Source organism: Mobula hypostoma, chromosome 23 (assembly GCF_963921235.1).
Source record: "Mobula hypostoma chromosome 23, sMobHyp1.1, whole genome shotgun sequence".
Classification (NCBI taxonomy): Eukaryota; Metazoa; Chordata; class Chondrichthyes; order Myliobatiformes; family Myliobatidae; genus Mobula; species Mobula hypostoma.
Window position 1 is genome coordinate 26,430,274 of NC_086119.1, and position 12,286 is coordinate 26,442,559.

Here is a 12,286-nt window from a genome sequence, read left to right on the forward strand (position 1 = left end):
AGCACAATTCAATTTTTAGATTTCCAATAAACCAACCATTTTGATTTTTTTCTAAGCTATTTCTATGTGTTATATTAGCTGCCAAAGTACAGTACATTTGTCTGAAGATGATAATGGTTTTAAAATTTTCTATTATTTCTTTCTTTAAAATTCTTAATAGGAATTGTGAGATTCGTAATTATAAGTCTGCCCTTGGGACTTTCAGTATGAGAATATTTTTCCTCATCCTACAGCCGATGAATAAAGTGACATTTTTTTCCCATCCAAACCAATCTTTGACATGTTATTTACCATAAATGTCAAGTTATTGCATAAGATCTCATAGATGGCATTATAATAACTGCTGCAATTTATAGTGAAATGCACTTTCAATGGTAATATTCAGCTGAATGCTGTACAGGGTCTTTCAATAGGAAACTGTATTAAAAAGGACTTTTATAAAGCAGAGTGAAGTTGCATTGTTACAATTTCTTTTCAAAACATTTGCCAAATACACTTTAAGTTATTACACAAGGTGACAGGGTCCCTTAACTATGGTAAAGTTTTAACCTATTGAAAAGTTATCTTTGTAAAGTTCTTTTGAATGAATAGAAACAAAACATTTACTGTGGGCATCAAGTTATAGGTTGTGGTTCTTTTCTTTACATCAGAGGAGTGCAGCTTAATTATTTCATCTTATTATACTAGGTTCCGCTTGGTGGCACAATAATATCAGTGCTGGACTCTGGAGTGAAGCTTCCTGAGTTTGAATTCAACTCGGGTTGAGTGTCGAGCTAGCAACTCAGCCTCGTAAAAATGAGAATAGCTTGCTACGGAAACACCATCATGACGGTGCCCCGATAACTCCACTGACCAGTTAAGGGCTATTCTTCTTCTTATCATTATTATTATACTAGCTACATCACAGCCTGGTATGGAAACATCAATGCCCTTGAACAGAATACCCTACAAAAGGATGCAGCCCAGCCCGTCACAGGGAAATCCCTGCCAATCATTGAGCATACCTACTTGAAACATTGTCGCAGGAAAGCAGCATCCATCATCAGAACCCCACCCCCACCACCCAGGACATGCTGTCTTCTCACTGCTGCCATCAGGAAGAAGATAAGGAGCCTCAGGACTCACACCACCAGGTTCAGGAATAGTTGCTACCCTTCAACCATCAGGCTCTCGAACCAAAGTGGATTAACTTCCCTCAACTCCCCTGCCCCTTCATTGAAATGTTCCCACAGCCGATGGACTCATTTTCAAGGACTCTTCATCTCACCTTCTCGATATTTATTGTTTATTTATTTATTTGTTTATTGTTATTTCTTCTTTTTGTATTTGTACGGTTTCTTGTCTTCTGTACTCTGGTTGAAAGCCCAGATTGGGTGGTCTTTCATTAATTCTGTTATGGTTATTATTCTATGGACTTATTGAGTATGCCCACAAGAAAATGAATCTTGGGGTTGTATATGGTGACATAAATGTAGTTTGATAATAGAATTTACTTTGAACGTTGAACTTTAGTAAATGGGAATTATAAATAAGTTGTACAATCATGCATGTTGGAAAGATAGTGTTAGCTCTCAAATATTTTAAGATTAAATATTATGAGTGATTTCACAAGATGTGAAAAGTATTTGATTATTTGTTCTTCAGAGCATTCAGGGCATTAGAGCTAACTTTGGCACAAAATTGACCATTAATTGAGAGATGGGGAAGTAGTAGCAAATTTTTCAGAGCACCAAGCTTTCTTCCCTGTCCAGGATCCAGGATAGATGAAGAAACCTGGGCAGAAAATAGAATTAACCACTCATTCATTATCTCAATTCAAAACCAATTTCACTCTCACTCCTCCACACCGTATCACACTTCCTTGGGAATGATAACAACTTGGGCCTTGTCAATTCTGTCATGTACTGGAATTGTAATCCCTCCCCAGTTCCTCGCTCACTAGCTTAATGTCCAGACTTTCTGTGACTATACACAATGGCTCATGTAGGTTAAGATGGCTGTAGTCTTGTCGCTTTCATTCAACAGCAAAGCAATGTGCTACTTCCGTTCAGCCACCAGTACAAACCAAGTGATTGATAAATGTTATCTATCCATTTATAGCAAAGCTCACAACTCTGCATGCAGCCAGAATCATCAATTTGTTGGACATATCACTCAAGGAATTGGGCTATATATATTATTTTTTTGCATGACTCTATGTGTGCTCCCTATCTTGAATGTGATGTAATCAACTCACAAATAAGAGGGAATCTGCAGATGCTGGAAATCTGAGCAACACACACAAAATGCTGGGGGACCTCAGCAGGCCAGGCAGTATCTATGGAAAAAAGACCCTTCGGCAGGACTGAATGTGCTGCGTATGTTTTGCACCTTAGCTCCAGAGGAACACTGTTTCCTACGGCTCTGTTCATGTGTGGTTGAATGATAACTTGATTTGAACAAATGGAGATAGGGTACATTGTTGGGACTCAAATATTACCACTCCAGGTGAATCCTGCAGGATTCATTTTCATGGTCAGAAGTTGCAATCTGGAGCATAGAAGGAAAGAATATAAAGAAGAGACGTACTGTCACGGTGTGTGCTGGCAATATCGGAACCCAAGTGCAGAGGACCAACTAACTCAGATGTAAAGATGGTGATGAAAGTTTATTCCTAATTCCAAAGGAACACTGATGGCTCAGCCAAAGGACACCATGAGAAGTAAAATTCTCAAAATGACGACTCAGAGATTAGTGATAATTGGGCATCCGCTTAAATAATACAAGTAACACAGAATACCTGAGCCTATATCAAAATAAACCCGAAGCTTATTCTGAAGGCAGCAGGATATCGCATTGCAAAGGATGAATCGCTCAGTAAAAACACAAGGATTGCTAAACAGATAACATCTGTTATTCAACAACAATTAACCAATTCAGGTGCTATAAAAGCCTCAGAACCCTGTGATCTCTTCACGGGATCGAAGAACTCATTGCACATACATAAATAAGAGAAAAGCAGAGTAAAGGACAAGAAATACATCTGGAAAGATCATAATCATATTGAATTTTGGGGTGGGCTTGAGAGGCTGAGAGACCTACTTCAGGTCTTTTTTTTTCTTATCTTCTCATTTCAGAGAAGATTTACTTTGGATAAGATAAACAAAGTATAGTCTAGCACTCCATCCACCTGCAGATTATAATTGAATAAATGTTGCTGTAGGCTTAATGGCAGTAATATTTTGAAACAGATTTCCACCAAAAATAGGTTGTTAATCACCATGTTAATTCATGCTTGTACAATATTACAAGACTTTTGAACAAAATTATAACGTTGTCATATTTCTACTGCATTTTTCAGTTAAACATCATTTATAGTTTTGTATTCATAATTTGGTTTTCATTGGCCAAAGCCTATCATTTTCCCTGTTCATCGATTCCAGTCAATATTCAGAATTGTTTATCATATTGTCTCTACTTATGGCATATGTTTCTTCAAATTTTAAACAGGCATTGGAGAGTATTCAGAGGAGGTTTACAAGAATGATACTGGGAATAAAGTGTTAATGTATGAGAAGCATTTGATGCCCATGGGCCTGTACTTACTGGAGTTTAGAAGAATGAAGGTGGATCTCACTGAAACCTACTGAGAATTGAAAGTCTTGGGTAGAGTGGTCACGGAGAGAATATTTCCAATAGTGGGAGAGTCTAGGACCACAGAGCACAGGCACAGAAGAGAAGGTCATCGCCTTTAGAACAGAGATGAAGAGGAATGTCGTAAGCCAGAGGGTAGTGATTCCATGGAATTTGTTGTCACAGTTGGTTGTAGAGGCCAAATCATTAGGTATACTTAAAGCTGGCTGATAGATTCGTGATCAGTAAGGTTATCAAAGATTACAGAGAGAAGATAAGAGAATGGGGTTGAGTGGAAAAATAAAATCAGCCATGAATCAATGGGCCACAAATGGTCTAATTCTGCTCCTACATCTTATGGTTGTATGGATTATTCTGTTTTCTAAAGTTCTATTTCCTCTTCAACTAAAAGATTTTTAATAGCATTTTGAGCAACAGTTTATTGCTGATTACCACTAGAACGGCTAAAAGTGGTCAGATTCTAATTAGTGAATGCATTCTTCATCTGCATCTAAGCACTGGCATTGATAAGTCAAATTGCAGCTGAAGAAGAAGATCAAAGCCATCATTTTCTGCCTGTCGATGAACTCTGCCAGTCTACAATTGGCTCTAATAATCAATTTCTTGGGTCATCGCTGTATGAAATGCCAGGGTCAAGTTTGATCCAGAGGTGTCATCAGTTTGACCTGTGCATTAGTCCCCGTATCCTTCAGTTGCTTTCACTATTTTTAGACATATATTAATCTCTTTTTCTAAATTCATGGAGGGAGACAGTACTGCACAGCAGAGGCAGTCATTTGGGATGTTGGCCTTTATTATGAAAGGAGTTGAATACAAGAGTAAATGTGTCATAAAGTTATAGAGCTTGGAAAACAGGCCCTTTGGCCCAACAGGTCCATGCTGACCAAATTGCCCTACTGAGCTAGTTCCACTTGCCTACATTTGGCCCTTACATCCTGAGCCCTGCAGGCCTCTGCAGCTTGCCATAAAACATCTACTAAACGTTATCTTAACAAGAGTCATTAAGCCCTTGTGCTTTCAGTTTAATCTTGTCGAGTAATTGTGACAGGCACAGGCTGTTCCTCCACATGTGGGTCCAGTCCTGTGAGCGCACACCATGATGCCTTATCCCTCTGAAACTTTCCTCTCTTTGTAAGTGTTGTACCCACCTCTACCACTTCCTCGTGCATCTCCTTCCATAGAGGCATCTCCCTCTGTGTAAAAAGTTCGCTCCTCGGGTCCCTTTTTTAAATCACTGTAAACTTATGCTCTCAAGTTTTGGAGCCCCTTAGCCTGGGGGAAAAACTGTGACTATTCACCTCATCTGTGTCCCTCATGAATTTCTAAACCTCTATGAGTTCACCTCAGACTCCAAAACTCCAAGGAAAGAAACCCCAGTCTATCCAGCTTCAAGTCCTTGGAATAACCTTGTATTTTTTTTCCAGTTTATTGACATTATTCCTATTGAAGGGAGACTAGAACTGAACATAGAACTCCAAAAGTGGTACAATGATATGAACCTTTATCCGATCACATATCTGGACTATTGTGCACATCTTGATCTGCTTTCCTAAAAATAATATAGATGACACCAGCAAATATTAATTAGATTGTTTTTTGGGATAGCATGTTTCTCAATTGAGGAGGACTTAAGTATCTAGACTTCTAGTTCTAGAGTTTAGAAAAGTGATCTCATTGAAATGTACACAAATCTCTGAAGGATGGGCAGTAGGATGCAGTGAGGGTGCTTTCCCTAACTGAGGCATTTTGAACTACGGTCACACTATCAAAATAAGCAGTGGGCCTTTTAGGGCTTAAACGAGGAAAGATTTCTCCACTCTGCAGGTAATGAATCGTTGGAATTGCCTACCCTGATGGCTGAGTTCATTCAAAGCAGAAACTGCTAAGATTTGTGGAAATGTGGACAGTTCAGAAATCATTGTTTAAGGTAGCTCAGGCGTGATGTTCTTGAATAATGAGCAGCTTCAAAGGGCCAATTGTTTTTCGATTCCATGTCTTCCTACAGCATGGTTTCTAAATGTATTCTAAATGATAATAAATGAGGACTGAGTGTCCTCATAATCTCATCTAATTCCCTGCACACTCCCAATCCAGCCACAGCGCTAGCCAGGCTGTGATAATAGCTAAAGACCCCATAATCCCAGCCTGTAACAGAGCACTATGAAGCACAATTCCCATGCCAAAAACGTGCAGTGTCTGGACTCTTGTGTCTAAGCCCGTGTGGTCAAGTGCTACTGAAGTGTTCAATGGAGGGCTAACAGCCAAGACAATCATTGGAGCACACAGCTACTTTCAGATATCCCACTGAGCAGGGAACTAGAATTTCTAGGTAAAAGTGTGCAATGTAATTTGTGTGGCCAACCATTGTCAAACCTGGATATTCCGGGTTTGAGTATAGTGTGCAGTTTTTTTTTCAGTTTCTTGTGGAACCATCCTGTTCGCTGGACAAGTGATGGATTTTCCATACAGGAATAGCCTGTAATATTTCAAAATCAGACTGCTTCGATTCAATTATTCTGCATTATCTATAAGGACCCAGCAGTAAAATCATTTTTCTTGGTTAGCCAGCATAGTAATGAAATTCTCTGCAGCTCCACTATGCTGTACACCCAAAGTTGAACTCTAACATTGGTCAAATACATTGTGGGTGAAATGAGTTATCTTTTTATTACCATTGAACTTTGACTTATGATATTAAATGACTTCTACTTGCTTGTCATCCCTGATTAATCTTCTACAATGATTACTTCACTCTCTGAGACAGTCTCCAGGATGTCCTTTCATCTAGTATTGACACTCTATTTGCCTAACAGTCATTTATAACTTTTATAATTACCATCAACAATGGTGCTATTTTGAGCATTCTTTTCAACAGAGCTTTCAACAATTTTGGAAAAAGATTGTTTTCTTGGGTGACTCAGTATAGATTCAAAACATTGGATTTAAAATAAAGATGATCTCACTTTTATGATAATCAGAACAATAACAATTTGGATTTTGTTCAGTAAGTCTACAAAGGAGAATTTATTTAAGACTACCAGTGCATCTAAATTAGATGTTTAAGCAAGTTCTCTTGGCATATAGTTTTTGGTATCAGGGTATATTGGACTCAAAATAACGAGAAATATTAAGAAATTTTATTCTACTTTTTATACTTTTAAAGAAACCTTTTTTTAGATTATGAAGACACGTAGTCCTCTTTTATTGTCATTTAGTAATGCATGCATTAAGAAATGATACATTATTTCCTCCGGTGTGATATCACAAAACACAGGACAGACCAAGACTGAAAAAGCTGACAAAACCACATAATTATAACATATAGTTACAAACAGTGCAACAATACCATAACTTGATGAAGAAGTCCATGAGCACAGTAAAGTTCAAAGTTTCTCAAATGTCCCACATCTCACACAGATGGGAGAAGGAAGAAAAACTCTCCCTGCCATGCCGACCACAATCCGACTCTGAGTCATCCCAAAACTTTGAGCTCTGATCAGCTCTATGACACCGAGTACTGAGCGCCATCTCTGTCCAAACGATTCGACCTCCTTCTCGGTCGCCAAAAGCAGGCAAGGCCGGGGATTTTGAGGCCTACCCTCCGAAAGATTCCCGACCACACAGTGATGACAGCAGCGAACGGGTATTTCAGAAATTTCTCCAGATGTTCCTCTGTGCTTTCACGTCCATTCTCCATCAACTCAGAATTGTCCATGGCCCCTATTTAACAGATACGATATCATTTTTCACTGGAGGATTGCACACACGCAGGCGCGTCGCCATCATCTCCTCCCACCATATTTCATAAAGAATTCCACTTCTGGTACCTTTTTAAAAATATGTTCTGACATAACTATTTAGGCTTATGGACCTCATAATCTCTCCTGGAAGCTAAGAACATTCAAAAACAGAAACCTCAAAACCACTGGATGCCCCGTGCCAGCAGTTCCACTTGTTTGTTCTGACACAGGAGCATAAGTGGGCTGTGGTTTCTCCAGAAGTTATACTGTGGGAAATCTGCCCAATGAAGGAGTTCCAGGTCGAATCTGCAACAGGAAATGAAAATTTGTTTATCTGATAGGAATGACTCTGAGGAACTAAATGTAAAGTAATTTCCTTCTTTGAATAATTGAGATTGTTTAGATTAGATTAGATTATGAGAACACTCAGTCCTCTTTTATTGTCATTTAGAAATGCATACATGCATTAAGAAATGAAACAATGTTTCTCCGGAGTGATATCACAGAAAACAGGACAAACCAAAGACTAACACTGACAGAACCACATAATTATAACATATAGTTACAGCAGTGCAAAGCAATACCATAATTTGATGAAGAACAGACCATGGGCACAGTAAAAAAAAGTCTCAAAGTCCCCGAGTCCCCGATAGCAGGCGGCAAAAGGGAGAAACTCCCTGCCATAAACCTCCAGGCATCGTCAACTTGCCGATGCCTTGGAAGCAGCCGACCACAGCCGACACCGAGTCCGTCCGTCCGATGCTTTTAGCTGCTCAAAATCAGAATTGGAATTGTTTATTATCACTGAAATATGCCCTGAAATTTGTTGTTTTGCGAAGCAGTGCAGTGCAAGACATAAAAGTATTACTATAAGTTACAATAAAAATGAATAGTGCAAAAGAGGGACAGCAAGGTAGTATTCATGAAGGGGCAGAAAAGGGCAGCTTTTGGCTGAGGAGGAGGGACAGAAATTGGGGCCTGACTAACCCCATTGGAAGCAGCAAGGGGTGGCAGGCATTTGTCCCCACCATCAGGAGATGTGCCAGTGCTAAGGGAGTGAAACATCAATGGATGGTGGACCCTGGCGGATGACCCTGAGCTGACCTAAGGGCACTGTTGGAGGTACAGCAGGCGGCAACACCAAGCAGGAAACATTATTCTTGAGGTATTAAGATCTTTTCAGTCCTTCATATTTCTGACAATTGACTCAGTTTAGGAACCTAGTTCATCCAGCTATCAATATATTCTCTGCTATTTCACCCCCCAGCCCACCCACCATCACACAATGACATTGCAAAACTCCACAGGCAATGCTAAGCCTGCATTGGGACGGCATCAGACAGCCAGCGTTGACAGAATCAGAAATGATAAGTCCACGCTTGGCACGTAGGTCAGCAAAGAGCAAGGCAGCAAACTCTCGCCCAGTTTTAACGTCAATCAAACACCATTCAATAACACACTCAGCAGGTTAGGTGATATCTGAGCTATGAGAAATAGTTAAATGTGTCAGAACTGGAAAAGAGTGAAAAACGATTAGTTTTATGGTGTGGGAGGATCAGATAGTACAAAAATAATATCTCTAACAGCATAAGGCTACGAATATCACGTCAATAAGTTGGTAATGAAGTTTAATGAGAAAAGTTAGAGAAACAAACTAAATAAAACAAGTAACTAGGAAAATCTATGAATAGCAGGCCATTGCCTAAGCTAGGAGAAATAAAAACTGAGTGAACAAAGCAAAGCAGACAGAAAACCCACTAGGGAGAGAAGCAGATTGTCTATTTTGTGTTTCCAGAATCTTCCGTTTTTATTATAAATTTCCAACATCCACAGTTTTCAGTTTTTCCTTTTTCCATACATCACATTATCTAGCAATGCCAATCATCGGGCGGGGGGGGGGGGCAGCATAGACATTGCACTGTCCAAGTCATTCTGTTTTTAAAGATCAGTTAGCTAAGAAGCTCAATAAAATATTTAAAAAAACCTAAAACCTAAATATCATGCCTGTTGCAACACACACAAAGTGGTGGAGGAACTCAGCAGGTCAGGCTGTCGAGCCATTCATAATTTGAAGCAAAAGACAAATGTGCACTTTAGTTCCATCATGAATATTCCAGTGCAAAACTTAAAGTTTTATTCTTTTATATACTTGTTATCCACCAGCCAATTAGACCAGATAGATTTATACATAGAAATAATTACTTCAATTACTTCAACTAATAGCTTTCGCAACTGTCAAATATCTGAAAACATGGCATTGTTCAGAGAAACTTTCTTAGTATATGATCATAAATCATTTTGGTATGTCATTGTATCTAATTAAACAAATGCTTTTCAGAAAAGGTAAAAAGAATTTCAATTATAGGCTGGAAGAGTAATCTTGTAGTTTCATATTTCACATCAGAATGTACAGCAGATTAAGATATTTGAAGACTTTTTATGCCTAATTTAAGTCATATATGAATAAGGATTACAATTATAAAACAATCTAAATTGAGATTTCAAAGCAATCTTTATTCTAATGTTGCTTCTTCTTTAAGAGAGGTCAGAATGATTTCAAGCTTGTACAACTTAAGCCTTACAGGTACTCAGCACGTCTGATACCACAAGTGAGACAACAACAAAAAAAGAACATTTCTGATCAACAAATACAAAATGCTGGAGGAACTCAGCTGGTTAGGAGAGGAATAAACAATCTGACTGTTTCAGACTGGGACCCTTCATCAGGACACGTCAGGATTTCCAGTGTCCCTTGATGAGCTTGAACCACCAATCTTCCGGTTAACAGCAGAAGGTTCTGACAATTGCACCACAGAGACAACCTTGGAGCAATGGAGAATGCGGCCATTGATCCCACTACCTATTGCATGTTAAGCAAGCGCTCGACAATTTTAGCTAGTGCTCACTTTGCCAGCACAGGTGCTAAAACCGGAATGATACAGAAAGGATTAGCATCGTCCCTGCACATGGATGACATGTAAATTCGTGAAGCATTCCTTCATCAGGACGCATCGGGCATTGAGAATTTGATGCCTCTATAGATGAGTTTTATGCTGAAGTAACGAGGAATGTAATGGTTAGCACAACGCTTTTCAGTACAGGTGACCCGGGTTCAAATTCCTGCCACTGCCTGTAAGGAGTTTGTACATTCTCCTCGCGACCGCGTGGGTTTCCTCCAAGTGCTCCGGTTTCCTCTCAAATTCCAAAGACACACTGGTTGGTAGGTTAATTGGTCATTGTAAATTGTCCCGTGATTAGGATTAGGAAATTAGGGGATTGCTGGGTGGAGCAGCTCAAATGCCCAGAAGGGCCTATTCTGCACTGTTTCTCAATCAATAAAATAAATACATTCTCTGGATCTTGTTGCTTTTGTTGTTACGGAAGCACAGACTGATAAAACGGTCGATGTGTACTTTTAAAATGGAAACATAGCAGTATATAACTTGTAGGAATCTACTATACAAGAATAAACATGTTGCCCTTGCTGAACTACAAGTTGAGGTCAATACAGTAAATCTCAATTCTGCTGGCACCATCAGCTTAGTGCTAAAGATACTGGAGAAGAAGTGTGTTGTAGGAATGTTATTTTTTCATCCACTGATAACTATCTTGCATTATGCAACATACCTGCTGAGTGGAAAATCAAAACATTGAGAAACAACATTTACTCCTATTATGAAATATTAAAATGGACAGACTAATCCTAAAATACATAGACCTATTAAAGAGCAAATATAGAAAAATACAGGATTCATTGGAAGTTTTTCCAGGTAGTACTGCAATTTATTTGTTACAAAATTACATTTAAGTAAAAGTTTTCAAAAACCAGTAAAAACCTTGGTGGGGAGCTCTGTAACATAATCTGACATCATTACGTAACTTTCATGTAAATATATTCAAACTGACGACCCAAGTATAGTTAATTGTAAACTCTGTGTTTGTTCTCCTCCATTATTTAAAACATATCTTTTCTTATACCTGGGATCTTAGGACCCAAAATCATATGCATGTATTAACAATTATTTCAAACAGCTTGGTACTTCCTCACCTTTGCATATCAAAGGGATGCTTCTAAATGATCGTATGCATGATTACACTCATGATATCCAATATACTTCCTGATCTGGGAGATCTTGGAAGCAAAGCTGTACCATATGACCTCAATAATATTGCAAAATTTAGGAGAAGTTCCTCTGGACCTCTTGAACACTCTATTGAGGTTAAGATATAGTTGGAGATAGAGGAGTAACATAGAAACATAGAGGCATAGGAAACCTACAGCACAATACAGGTCTTTGGCCCACAATCCTGTGCTGAACATGTACTTACTTAGAAATTACCTAGGCTTCTATTTTTTTGAGCTCCATGTACCTATCCAGGAGGCTCTTAAAAGACCCTATCATATCCACCTCCACTACTGTTGCCGCAGCTCATTCCACGCACTCACCACTCTCTGCGAAAAAACTTACCCCTGATATCCCCCCTGTACCTACTTCCAAGCACCTTAAAACTGTGTCCTCTCGTGTTAGCCATTTCAGTTCTGGGAAAAAGCCTCTGACTATCCACACAATCAATGCCTCTCATCATCTTGTACACCTCTTTCAGGTCACCTCTCATCCTCTGCCGCTCCAAGGAGAAAAGGCCGAGTTCAGTCAACCTATTCTCACTAGGCATGCTCCCCAATCCAAGCAACATCCTTGTAAATCTCCTCTGCACCCTTTCTATGGTTTCCACATCCTTCCTATAATGAGGTGACCAGAACTGAGCACAGTACTCCAGGTGGGGTCTGACCTGGGTCCGATATAGCTGTAACGTTACCTCTTGGCTCTTGAAATCAGCCCCACAATTGATGAAGGCCAATGCACCGTATGCCTTCTTAACCACAGAGTCAACCTACGCAGCAGCTTTGAGTG

The 12,286-nt window shown here is 39.3% G+C and overlaps 1 non-coding gene across 1 annotated transcript; it reads left to right on the top strand.

Moving 5' to 3' along the window:
• The first annotated feature begins 10,271 nt into the window (after positions 1-10,271).
• Positions 10,272-10,378, top strand: LOC134337134 (U6 spliceosomal RNA). Its single transcript, XR_010015943.1, has one exon. It is a non-coding gene; the product is annotated as a U6 spliceosomal RNA (small nuclear RNA).
• Positions 10,379-12,286: the final 1,908 nt, after the last annotated feature.